Genomic DNA, 6,764 nt, shown 5'->3' on the forward strand with positions numbered 1-6,764 from the left:
GGAAAAAGCATAAACACAGCATGGCTGCATGACACAGTAACAACCCCCTCCCAGGTTGGTTATCCAGGAAACTCAGGGCTCACTCACGTGTTAAACAACACATTGTAAAAACATAGCTTATGCTTATGCTAATGTAAAACATCCTGGTTAGGAAGAGAGGGAAGAAAAAACCAAAAACAAAATAACGACATCACAGTAAAAGGTCACTTACACAAGCACACAAATTTGGGGCTAATGATGAGAGTAAACAGTGGACTGTAAAACTCCAGCGCTGGGAAGAAAAACTATAAACGTAGCAGTTGTTTCTGGGGGTATTTTATATGCCACAACAAATGGCAATTTGAATGCCTGAGCATGACAACGAACCCAATCACGGCCTCTTTTCCTCTTCCTTCCCCTTCCATGGCAGCAGCTTGTGGTTTAAACTGTGATCACACAGGCTGAAAATACACTTTGCGTCAGTTAGAAACCGCAAAAAGCCCTCCTGTTAGGACCAACCTTAATGAGGCAGGAGGTGTGTGCTCACATATGTGCGCTCAGGCAGAGGGTAACACCTGGACCAGCTGCTAGCTATAAAGCACTAGCGCTGTTGGGGACTATTAAAGCACCTTGCGGGCACCCTCCTTTCTTCCTTCCCATCAATCTCCAGCGAAGCTTCTAAAATTACTTAACAGCATCCTCCATTAATAGGCCTCCAACAGGCTTAAAGTGGGGGCATGCATTTCGATGTACACATGCACGTTCAGAGTGGAAGAACGCTCTCACACGCTCATATGAAACCACAAACATACTCACACCCTCAGGTGAGTCAAACACAGCATAAGTAGATCTTCTTTTTTTCCATACTTAATTTCTCACAGCAGAAGCAGGCAGCGGGTGGCAAGGCTGTGCATGTGTTTGTACGTATGTGTGTGTGTTAGAGACAGTGTGAGGAAGTGTAAAACAGGCTTATCTGGCCCAGCATCAGTACTGGGATGATTTGCTCACAGTTAGCATTGTGCGGGTGCAGAGAGAGTGTCTTTGTGCTCCTGGCAAAGGGCAAGCGGGATCCTGTCTCAACAGCCACCAGCACCCAGAAGCATCTAATTACCAACTAAAATTTAGAGGAATTTCTCTTGATTGTGTTCGTTCAGACATAAACCCATGACTTATTAGTGAATATTTATGTCAGATTTAATCTAATGTAATCCTATGTACCTTACATAATTTCTTCGCATTTGTCAAATATCTCTATGTATTGTGAAGTGTATTTGTACTCATGCTGCTGTTTTGTCGAAGGGGGCTCTTGCAAAATAATCTCAATCTCGGTATGATTCTTACCAAGTTAAAAAAAAAAAGTTTACAAAAAAGAGGAGAGCATCATTTATACAGCTGATGGAGCATAGAAAGCACAGTGAGTACATCACGGTTGAGGTTCGGCTCAGTAAAGACATGCTGGAAGATTTGAACTGGCTGGTTCAGTTTAAGTTATTATAGGTTCCTGGAAAACATTGGATGCAAAAGGCTGCCTATATCTTTAAGACCAGTAAACATAACCCTCAACTATAAGTTTACATTCTCTATGCAAGAAGCCGTGCTAAACATATTGAACTTACATCACAGAACAATTAGAGGGGTAGATATTTTAAGGGTATATAGGAAACAACTTTAAAAATATGGTCTAAATACTTTTCTGCTGGTGTCTGACACTTGACCTCAAGTGAAATGTGGTAAACCCCCACACCTGGCTCTCCATTAGAGAAAAACAAACAGTGAGAATCATTTGCAAATGTTATTTGACTCTGATCTGCTCAGCAGCTCAGCTGGGTGTACGCCATCCACAAGTACATGTCAGCATTAGGAAGATTTACTGCCTCTGAGCCAGGGGCCCGTTATGCCTGTGAGTGAGACGCTGATTGACTGAGTATGTGTTCGGACTGAGGACGTATACATGTGTGTGTAGCTGCGTGTGTGTAGCTGCGTTTGTGACAGTGAACATGAGTATGAGGGAGTGTGTGCGGGAGAGTCTGTGCGCCTGCTGCTGACATTATGTCTGTATGTGCACTTGGACTGGTTTCTTTCTCAGTAAACGTATGCATTCCACTCTGTACGAGGGTGTGAGACTATACATTTGCGTTGTCTTGGAAGCCAGGCAGCAGGGGTTACTGCTGTGCTTTGTGCTGGAGCAGAGTTAACAGCTCATTAACACCAATTCATTATGGGCCACTTCTACTTCCCTCATGGTGTTCTACAGTGAGACGGACCAAGCCACCCTCTTTCACACACAATGTAAATCAATGAAGCCCAACTCACTAGCATGGGGGGGGGGGGGGGGGGGTATTTAGCTCCTGGTGAGAAATACTACCTATGGGTTTGTGTATTTAAGTGCGAGTTCATGCACACATGCAAAAGTTTGCTGGAAATCCTGGGCCTCGTGGTGGCAGCAGTTATTTGAGGCCAACTGCCTAAGGAGAAAACCAAAAGGCTAGTTAAGCAAAGGACTGACATCAGACCATAAATGGTTAGAATATAGACAGGTTTTAGTGTGTGTGTAGATATGAATTTGTATTTTGTACTGAATGCAGTAAGGCTTGTTTATATATAAGTTTTTTTATGAGCCCTAATAATGAAGCGTGTGTATATATAATCTTGACAGAAACGAAACAAAGATCACTTTAAGTATTTCAGCAGGGGCTTACGTTTTTCTGTGGAAAGATTTTGTCAATGCAATCATGTAACAACTGCAAATTTAAAACTGTCCACTAGTTTAGATAAAAATGGAAGGATTAGAATAAAGATGAAGATGGTCATACCGACACAAATTTAATTTCTAGGAGAGGAGAGGAAGACAACACCTGCCATCTGACTTAAAACAATAAAACATATAAATTCAATCAGAAATTGAAATTGTCAGGAAGACAATATAGAAACGGAAAAATCACTCAAAACAAAAGTGAAATAAAATTCTGAAATTAAGATAACTCTTCAGTGACCAGCTACGATGTTATTTATCATGTGTGACACAGCTGCATAGGTTCTCAGAGGGTGAGTTCCTTAAACACAGCAGCTGGAGGTGTAGAGAAGCACTGAGGGAGTATCTCTGTGTATTTCTATGTCACTAATCTGGCCCTTGATATTTTGACCCTCTCAGCACCTTCATTTGTAACGTAGGACAGGTCCATACAGAAAAGGAGCTGAGAATAGAGATCAAAGAGGTAATGAAAGTATCAGATGCAAAGATACGCAGACAAGAAATCATGAGAAGCCTGTAGGACCATGACCCTTGACCTCACTAGCCCTATACTTTGACATGTTAAACAAAGAGCTAATAATCTTAACACAATCTGTAGATGTAGGTTATTTGACTATAATTCAGTTTTTCAGTCATCGCAATCACTGCTGTGAGGGACCATGTCAGGAAAAGACTGTTGTGCCTTGAGAAAAAAAAAAGTGCACAGTTTTTATCCACAATCCAAATGGGGCTTTGTAATACTGTCATCGGTGCTAAATTTTAGGACATCCCTGGGTTTCTACAAAGGCAGTTGATGGCCCTCTCGAGGACTATCATCTGTCTCTGCTTCAAAAGCTGCCCATTGTGGAGAAAGTGAAGAAGAAAGAAACACAATCCTCTTATTTTGGCACAATAAATAGCAGCATATGGACTTGCTGCTCACAATACTTCCCTATCTTCTTTATATTGGGCTTTGGGCACAATTTCAGTGCAAAAATGTATTTAGACTTTAGCAGAGGGGTTGATGAGGTGAGGGATCGTTACCTCCTTCTCTTTTGAAGCCTCCATTTCCCTGACCTCCAAAAATGTGAGAGAAGAAAAGCAATAAAACCTTTAGAGTGGTGCCTCAAAGTGATGGAACGGAGGTGCAGAGAGAGAGAGAGAAGAAAACTGGCTTCTGGATACAGTTTACATCACTCACATGTCAATGCAAATAAGGAGCTCTGGCTGTTCAGCATTTTGTTTGCCCCAAAACAGAGAAAAACAAGAAGGTTTTTTTGTATCTTAGATGGTGCGATGAATGTGTTTGTGCCCATATATCTCCTCTCCTTCTTAATTACAATAAGTTGGTGCCATAATAGGATTGTCAACGACCAAGGAGTGACAGCTTAAAAGAAATGCTTTCCAGTTGAAATGTGCCTTTGAGGGCCGATTTTCCAGAGCTTTCTTGCTTCACTTTAAAGCTCCATCCAGTTTAGCAGTCCTTTCAGTGTAGCTGGGATACAAATCCATGCCACCGCAGCTATCACAGGGCCAGAATGAGCATAAAAAAGCTGCATTACATCTTGCTTCATTTTTAAAGGTTTCCTTTGGCTTCTCATGTGCAGGAGCCCTGTATAGCGCAAAGCGTCCCACTTTGGTCTGCCAAGTGTCTGTGTTACTGGGATTCGTCATAGGGAAGTCAAAGAATTGCTATGCAGACAATGCTAGAGGCCATCAATTTCTTCATAGTGCAGGCTCTCTATCTTATTTCAGAAATGCCATTGTCATGCTGCTACTTGCCAATATCTTAACCCTCTGCCAGCTATCCATCAGCGGTCTGCTTGGGTGCATTCTATTTTCAGTTATCCACTTTGCTATTTAATGGTCTGAACCCCTATCTTCATCAACAATCTGACAGGTTTCATGGGTGCTGTTTTTTAAGCTAGTGTGTCTGTGAAGACTGTGGCAGCAAGAAATAATCATGCCCAGCCAAGGGCTACTACTGCGCCTTGAATATCTTTTGTGGCTGATTTGAAAGCATGCAACCCTGCACCATCCACCCTCCAAGTACATCTCCACAAAGGAGACACATTTTGCAACCTTCACTGCAGATGTGCCAACACTTTGATGAAAGAGCAGGAGAAAAGCAGCCCTGCTGCTGATTTTCACTTGTTTAGTGAGAGATCTGGCCAAAGTAGAGACAGATGTAGGAAAGGAGAGGTAATAGGGCATAGGAAATATGCCCTGTAGCCCTTCCTGCTGCTAACTACAAAAGTTTAAATTGTAAAGAGGGTACATTTTCAAATTTGAATCTGTCACAACTGTACCATTGGGTGGCACTGAGATGAAGGGACAACTATTACAGAGTTTTTATTTATTGCTCTTGACCCCGAAGAGAAATTCAACCATCTACTCATACACTGTATTGCCAAAAGTATTTGCTCATCTGCCTTTACACACATATGAAATTAAGTGACATCCTATTCTTAATCGACAGGGTTTAATATGACATTGGCCCACCCTTTGCAGCTATAACAGCTTCAACTCTTCTGGGCAAGCTTTCCACAAGGTTTCGGAATGTGTTTGTGGGAATATGTGACCATTCTTCCAGAAGTACATTTGTGAGTCAGACATTGATGTTGGATGAGAAGGCCTGTGCTCGCAGTCTCTGCTCTAATTCATCCCAAAGGTATTCTATCAGGTTCTTCCACACCAAACTCGCTCATCCATGTCTTAATGGACCATGTTGGAACAGGAAGGGGCCATCTTCAAACTATATCCACAAAGTTGGGTGCATGAAATTGTCCAAAATCTCTTGGTTTGCTGAAGCATTGAGAGTTCCTTTCACTGGAACTAAGGGGCCAAGCCCAGCTCCTGAAAAACAACCCTACACCATAATCTCCCCTCCACCAAACTTTACACTTGGCACAATGCAATCAGACAAGTACCGTTCTCCTAGCAACCCCCAAACCCAGAGTCGTCCATTAGATTTCCAGATGGAGAAGTGTGATTCGTGACTCCAAAGAACACGTCTCCACTGCTCTAGAGTCCAGTGGCGGTGTGTTTTACACCACCTCATCCGATGCAGCTGCTCGGCCATGGAACCCCATTCCATGAAGCTCTCTACGCACTGTTCTTGAGCTAATCTGAAGGCCACATTAAGTTTGGAGGTCTGTAGCGATTTTAGTGACTTTAATTATTGGGATGGGTGAGTGAATACTTTTGGCAATACAGTTTATAAACTAAATAAAGAAAGAACACATTTTATTTAATTTTTAAAGTATTTTCTTAAAAACAAAAGATATATATTCAAAATTCAAGATTAAAATTTTACCCTGCTATTGATCAGAATGAGGTAGCCATCTCACAAGGAGCTGCAGGTGTTGGAAAATATAAAATCCAGGAAGAAAAAATGCTGCAAGCATAATGTGCAAGACAAACACTGAACCAACACTCATGTAGCATATGTTTTAGATTATGTCTCTCTACCTAGTGCCTTCATAAACACCAGGAGGATTTGAGAGAGAAAGTTCCCAGCACCTCATTTACCTCCTGCTTCCCTCCCCCTTACTAATCCACAGGCCTGATAAAGCAGTGAGGCCCAGTGGCTCTACTGCTTTCCCCAATGAACCAGACTTGGGAATGAGAGAGGAACTCGTAAAACATAATCACACTTTATGAGTGCCCTTCAAGAGGTCTGTTGAAAGAAAAGACATTTCTGTCTTGTAGTTTAGTTCCAGTATGACGGGGAATTAAAGTGCTTAAGCTACCAAAGATCACAGTCTGACCACCTGGAAGACGTGGAAAATGGACACCATGATGTTGAAACAGGTATAGAACATTGACCTGCAGATTAATACAAACTTAAGCTTTATCTAGAGGCATTTTCCCATTACATGGTACGGTATGGTGTAGTACAGTTAAACATGACATGGCTCTTCCTTTCATTCCCATTTGTAACATCAGCTGTTAATCATCGTATTGTTTTTGAAGTGGAGGTGACAGAAAGACTAGACTCAACTTCACAGTGTATTTTCATTACATCAATATCAAAATCGATTTACAAGTATAT

The sequence above is a fragment of the Leuresthes tenuis genome, unplaced genomic scaffold (genome assembly GCF_036924035.1).
Source record: "Leuresthes tenuis unplaced genomic scaffold, fLeuTen1.0.hap1 SCAF_7, whole genome shotgun sequence".
Taxonomy (NCBI): Eukaryota; Metazoa; Chordata; class Actinopteri; order Atheriniformes; family Atherinopsidae; genus Leuresthes; species Leuresthes tenuis.